The sequence below is a fragment of the Eutrema salsugineum genome, unplaced genomic scaffold (genome assembly GCF_000478725.1).
Source record: "Eutrema salsugineum unplaced genomic scaffold, Eutsalg1_0 scaffold_21, whole genome shotgun sequence".
Taxonomy (NCBI): Eukaryota; Viridiplantae; Streptophyta; class Magnoliopsida; order Brassicales; family Brassicaceae; genus Eutrema; species Eutrema salsugineum.
Genome location: NW_006256821.1, coordinates 1,416,126 through 1,422,488, shown reverse-complemented (window position 1 = coordinate 1,422,488; position 6,363 = coordinate 1,416,126). Strand labels below are relative to the sequence as shown.

Here is a 6,363-nt window from a genome sequence, read left to right as displayed (position 1 = left end):
CACCTCTCACATCAATAATAGCTCCTGCTGTGGCCAAGAATGGCCTGCCCAAGATAAGAGGATCTACTGGTTCCTCATCCATCTCTAGCACCACAAAATCAGTTGGAACCTCAAAACCACCTATCTTGACAGGCAGATCTTCCAACATCCCAACAGGTAACCTAACTGATATGTCTGCGAGGACAAGAGAGATCCTTGTAGATTTGAACACTCTAAAGCCAAGCTGCTTTGCTATGGAAAATGGCATCAAGCTGACAGATGCTCCCAGATCACAAAGGCACCCAGAGAATCGTAGAGGCTCAATGGCACAAGGGAGTGTGAAACTCCCTAGATCAGTCAACTTTTTTGGAATGGACTTTTTCTGAATGATGGCACTGCATTCATGACTTAGCACCACCATTCCTTGAAGCTCTTTAGTCTTGTTCAGAATAGCATCCTTTAAGAACTTACCCATCTTTGGCATCATTAAAAATGCATCAATGAGAGGCATTGTGAGTGGTGTCTCATTGAGTGCCTTCTCAAATACAGCTCTTGCCTTGTCTACAAGCTGCTTCTTAAATCTCCCTGGAAATGGGAGCTTGGGTTGGTATGGAGGTGGTGGGACATATATCTTTTCTGATTCAGGTTCCCTTTTCTTTCCTTGATCCTTCAGCAACTTGATCATCTTTTAAGGCTGCCTCCCCCTCAGTTTGATAATTGTCCTCAATGATCACATTGTTGTGCTCAATACCAGGTAGCTCCTTGCCACTTCTCAGTGTAATGGCTTTAGCATATTCCTTGGGATTGGGTTCAGGCTTTCCAGGTAGTTGGCCTTGGTTCCTTGAGCTAGAGGCCTGGTTTTGCTTCAATTCCTTGATGTCCTGCTGCATGGATGCATACTGGCTTGCAAATACCTGTTGACCCTGAAGCAGTTGTTGCAGAATCCCAACCATATCTGACCCCATCTGTGGCTACTGCTGAACCGGTGTTGGCTGAAATTGATGTTAAGCCGGCGCTTGTTGCTGGAACTGTGGTGGACCAAACCCTGGTGGTGCCTTTTCCTGCTGCTGTGAACTGAAACCAGAACCCTGAAATGGTTGCTGTTGCTGACTAAAACCCTGATTCTGAGCAAACTGATTCTTGGGTTGAAAAGACCCTGGAAAGTTGTTCTTGGGAACAAAGTTTTGTGGAGCTTGAGAAGTGGGATAGACTTGGTCTTGTGGGTTTGCTACATTGGGATTCCTGTAAGAGAAGTTCTGATTGGCATTGCCATACTGATATCTTTGGAACCTCTGATTCCCAATGTAGTTAAGCTCTTCCTGAGTTAAGACCCTCTTCACTGATGTTTTCAAAGATTTGAGAAGGTTCCTCATACTCTCCTAACACCTTGTCTAGCTTGCTTTCAAGTGTTTTAAAGTCCTTCTCATACCTCTGATCCCTGCTTGAACTCTCACACCTATTGGCTCTATTAAAGTCTTCTCCATATGTATCATTGCTCATTGCTAAGTTCTCAACCAGCTCTAAAGCAGCATGAATCTCCTTTCCCAGAAAGTTTCCATTGGAGGCAGTATCCAGCTGGTTTCTAATCTTGGGAAGAGATCCTCTATAAAGTGTGCTGAGAAGTGAAGCCTCACTAAACCCATGGTGTGGGCATTGGTTGGTGTAGCTCCTGAATCTCTCATATGCTTCACCAAAACTCTCATTGCTGTGTTCAGTGAAACTAGAGATTTTGTTTCTCAGTTTAGCTGTTCTGGAGGTGGAGAAGAACGTAGATAGAAATGCCTGCTTGCATTGCTCCCAGGTTTGAATGGAGCCTCTTGGGAGGTTCTTCTCCCATTGGTGAGCTTTGTCACCAAGGCCGAAGGGGAATAATCTAAGATTGAAACTGTCCTCAGAAACTCCATTTATCTTTGTCAGGTCACACACTTTATCAAATTGATCCAAGTGTTCCAAGGGATCTTCCATTGCCAATCCATGGAACTTTGAGTTCTGGATCATATTCAACAAGGATTCCTTCACTTCAAAGTTGTTGTTTTGCACAGGTGGTGCTTGAATCCCAGCTCCATACTGATGAGCATTTGCCCTGTAATTTTCTCCAACATAGACCTGTGGCTGCTCATATTACCTTTGCTGGTTTTGAAAGGGCTGATGTTGGTGCACCTGTTGTCTTTGCTGGACATTGTCCTGATGCCTCTGCTGATGAGCTGGAGCTTGTCCCTGGTAGACATAAGCTTGTTGTTGATGCACCTGTTCCTGATGAACATTACCCTGATGTAACCCTTGACCAGCTCTATTACCAGCTGCATTACCAGCTCCATTACCCTGAGCCTGTTGCTCCTGAGCCGGTTGCTCCATGTCAACCACATGCTCTCTTTGATCTTCCATATCAGCCTGATCAATCTGTCTTCAACGCCTGTCCCTTCTCCTCCTTGGTACCAAAAGATTAATGTTGTCGTTTAAGGGGAAAGGAGGACCACAGTTTCTTGATCTGGACCTGGTGTTCATGCACCTGAAATTCACAACCAGAACTTGAAAGAAATTAGAAAACACAAAAGAAAATGCTTGATCTCATGAAATGACACAATCTTAATGCTATCACACTTTGGCAACGGCGCCAATTGATAACTTAGAGTTTTCAAGGCTCTAAATGAGGGGTTATCAATCCCTTTTGTCACTTTGCAGTACAGAGGGTATCATTCCATCATGTGTAGACACTAAGATGCAGTATCAGTTCTTAATTCAAGCCAAATGAGTGCGGTTTTGATGATTAATGACAACTAAGAGCTCAAAACAAGGATTAAAGCTAGTGATCAAGTTAAACAAGCAAGTAAATAAGCTAAATGAGATGAGAATGTATGTATGATGATGAAAAAGGTCTTAGACATGATAGTGGACTTGGGTGCCTTTAGTGTTAAACTAGTGAGCTAATGAATCATGTGATCAAGCAAACCATTCAACTTAAACTTCATTAATCAAATTCTATGCTAAAACAGTTTCTAACCTAATCATCATTAGTGAAACATGAATCAACAAGCATTGAGAACCAGTTTAATCTGTCATTTAAGCATATAGACAATCATTCCCATGATGAATAACACTTAAACCTCTAACAACCTTGGTTCAGGCATTTCATCAAACACTTTTGGTGCATGAAATGGCCAGAATCTAGACCACATATGATGTGTATGGATCCAGCATTAAAAGCAGGTTGTAGAGAATGGAATGTGAATGATCTAACCCCTAAGCTCACTAATCTACCACCTAAGCACCCTAATCTACATATCTAAGACCTTAATATGGGGATTACTCACTAATCATGATCAATACACTAGATCCTTTGCAAGATGTGTTGTTAATCATGATTAGAAGTGTGTAAATGAAGATGGATACGATAGATTAAGAAGAAGACAACTTTTAAACACAAGATCTCTCAAACTCTCTTGATTAAAACGCCCAAAATCAGATATTTCTCTTCAAAAGAAGTTTTCTTACACAAAAGAGGCAAAGATATTATGGAATAAAGCTTAAGTCCTTGGGATAAATGATAGACAAGACTTTTTAGGGTCTCAGGGCTATCAATCCCCTTGTCAAAGTAGCACAAAGAGGTTAATCAATCCAAGAATGTGGTGATAGACACTAAACTATGTGATCAAGTTCTTAATTCAAGCAAACAAGAGTGATTTTGGTTAACTAATGACAACTAACAACTTAAACAGGTTTAAAGACAAATGACAATGACAAATGGTGTGAATATGATATGATGGAGGCATGAGATTCTAGACATGATAGATGGTTAGGGTGCTTTGGTGTTAAACTAGAAATGCTAATGACAATGATGAGACATGATTCAAGAGATTAAGAACTCTAATCTAGGTTAATCCTCTCATGAAGGTATTAACCCCTATACTAATCCATTTTCAAACCAAATTCCCATTTGTGAAATATGAATCAATATGCATTAATAAACAGTTCTCAATGATCATTCAAGCATTTAACAAATCATTCCCATGATGAAAAATTACTTAAACCTCTAACACAACTCTTTCAGGAATTTCATCAAACACTTTTGGTGCATGAAATTCCCAGAATCTAGATCTCAAGTGATTATCAAGGATCTAGCATAGAGAACAGTTGTTTAGAGAAATGAACCAATGAATCTAGCCCTAAGCACTCCTAATCTAACACTTTAGCACCCTAACCTACACATCTAGAACCTCATTAAGGTAACTACTAACTAATCATGATCAACACACTAGATCCTTTGCAAGATGTGTTGTTAATCATGATTAGAAGTTGATTTTGATGAATAGAAATGATGAACAAGATGGAAAGAAACTTCAAAACGATTTCAAACTCTCTAAAACAAAGTGTATTAAGTGGTTTTTCACAAAAGGGGAAAAGAAGTCTAAAAGTAGATTCAGTGTTCTCTACAAATTAGGTCTAAGAACCTTATAAAGGAGGCTTGGGCGAACCGGGTCAACCCGGAACAAACCGGGTACTGACCCGGCCTTGATGGGCAAAGAAGGGTTTGCCACGGTCTGGTGCATCCTTGGTGTGACCGTGGCATTCCTGACCGTGTCAAAGTCTTTACTTGTGTTCTTGGTTCCTTTTGATGCCACGGTCTGATCAAACTTCATCTGGGACTCGTGGCAAGTTAACCGTGTCAAACGCCGAAGATGTGTAAAGGTTGCCACGGTCAAGCCCCCAGACCGTGGCATTCAGACCGTGCCAAAACCCGCATGCATGTGAAGACCTTCCCAGCCAAGTATATGCTTGCCACGGCCAAGTCTCAGGCCGTGGCATTGAGATCGTGTCAAAGGCCGAAACTGTGTAGAAGTTATCTCCAGCCACTTGTTCATTTGCCACGGTCAAATCCCAGACCGTGGCATTAAGCTTGTGCCAATCGCCGAAGGTTTCAAGATGTTGCCACGGCCAAGCCTCATACCGTGGCATTTAGGCCGTGTCAATCGCCGAACGGTTGCTAAGTTCCTCTCAGCCAAGTGTGTGTTTGCCACGGTCAAGTGTAGACCATGGCATGAAGATCGTGTCATTGGCCGAGGGTGCACAAAAGTTGCCACGGCCAAGTGTGGACCGTGGCATTGAAATCGCGGCATGTTTAACTTAGTCATCCTGGGCTGTCTGGACCATCTCGCATTCCGGAGAGTGTAACTTCCTGGAGACCTGTCCGAATTGAGTGATTTCGGTTGAAGAAGACAGAGGACTCATTTATCTCCAACTTTGATGAAGGAAGTTTCAGTGCTTGGGAAGTGTAAGGTTTCCTGGAGGGCATATCTTTGAAGTGCATTTACACGACCAGAGAGAGGCGTCTAAACATGTGTCCATTCCGGAGACCGTATCTTTCTGCTCAAAGCTCCGAATTGACTGATCTCGGATGTTCTGGAAAGAAGACTCAAATGTCTCTGGTTCTCATGAAGGACCCGGAAACTAAATCGGCCTGGAAGTGCACCGTCCTTCGCATCCTTTAGGACTGATCTGCTCGGTCCGGAATACCTGCGAGACTGGGGTTCCTTCCGACAAGCTTATCTCTCTGCTCACGCTTTCGAATTCCACGATTCCACTTGCTAGGAGACCGTGATGCAATGCTCTCCAACTTCTATGAAGCACCCGCCGTCTGAATCGTACCGGAAGGCTCCCCGGACAGGCGATTTCTGAGACACGTTCATACCCGGAGATTTTGGCCGATACACTTCATTCGCGGTACATGAAAATGGCCGGTAAAGCTTCCCGCGGTACATGGAAATGGCCGGTAAAACCTTCCTGGCCAGCGAGAATGGCCGATAATCTCCCAGGACCCAATTTTTCCACTTTTTCAAGCTTTGCTCACCATTCCACCTCCTGGATTCATCTTTTCAGCTCCACATTCACCTGATAGACACTCAAAACATGCAATAGACTGATTGGGACCTAATGCATCTCCTAAGTTCTAAAACAACCCTAAGGACCTAAAACGCATGAAATAAAACATGATTTGGAATGATTTATGCAACCTAAATGATGCAAATTATGAACATATCAACTCCCCCACACTTGTCCTTTGCTTGTCCTCAAGCAAAAAGAGCAAATGAGAGAAAGAGGTTGTATGCAATGAGAGTTCACATTTTCTTTTTGAGAGAAGTGATCACAATGAGAACTCAAGTTCATGCTCAATTATGCAATGCAAAGTCATACTCAGATATATGTCAACTCAGCAAGGAATCTCCACAAGTTCTTCTCTCTCTCAACCCTTTCACATTCATTAAGCTTTTATCAGGTGGATCTCATGATGCAAGGTTTAAACAAGCTGGTTTGGCTAGGGAGAGGCTATGAGATTAAAATGATCTCAATCAGTGCTCAAGTGGGTTTAATGCACATTAAGCGATGCGG

At 42.6% G+C, this 6,363-nt stretch overlaps 1 non-coding gene across 1 annotated transcript; it reads left to right on the top strand.

The window, feature by feature from the left end:
* Nucleotides 1-1,615: 1,615 nt before the first annotated feature.
* On the top strand, nucleotides 1,616-1,722 carry LOC112086286. The gene has a single exon (XR_002899408.1). It is a non-coding gene; the product is annotated as a small nucleolar RNA R71 (small nucleolar RNA).
* The last annotated feature ends 4,641 nt before the right edge of the window (nucleotides 1,723-6,363 follow it).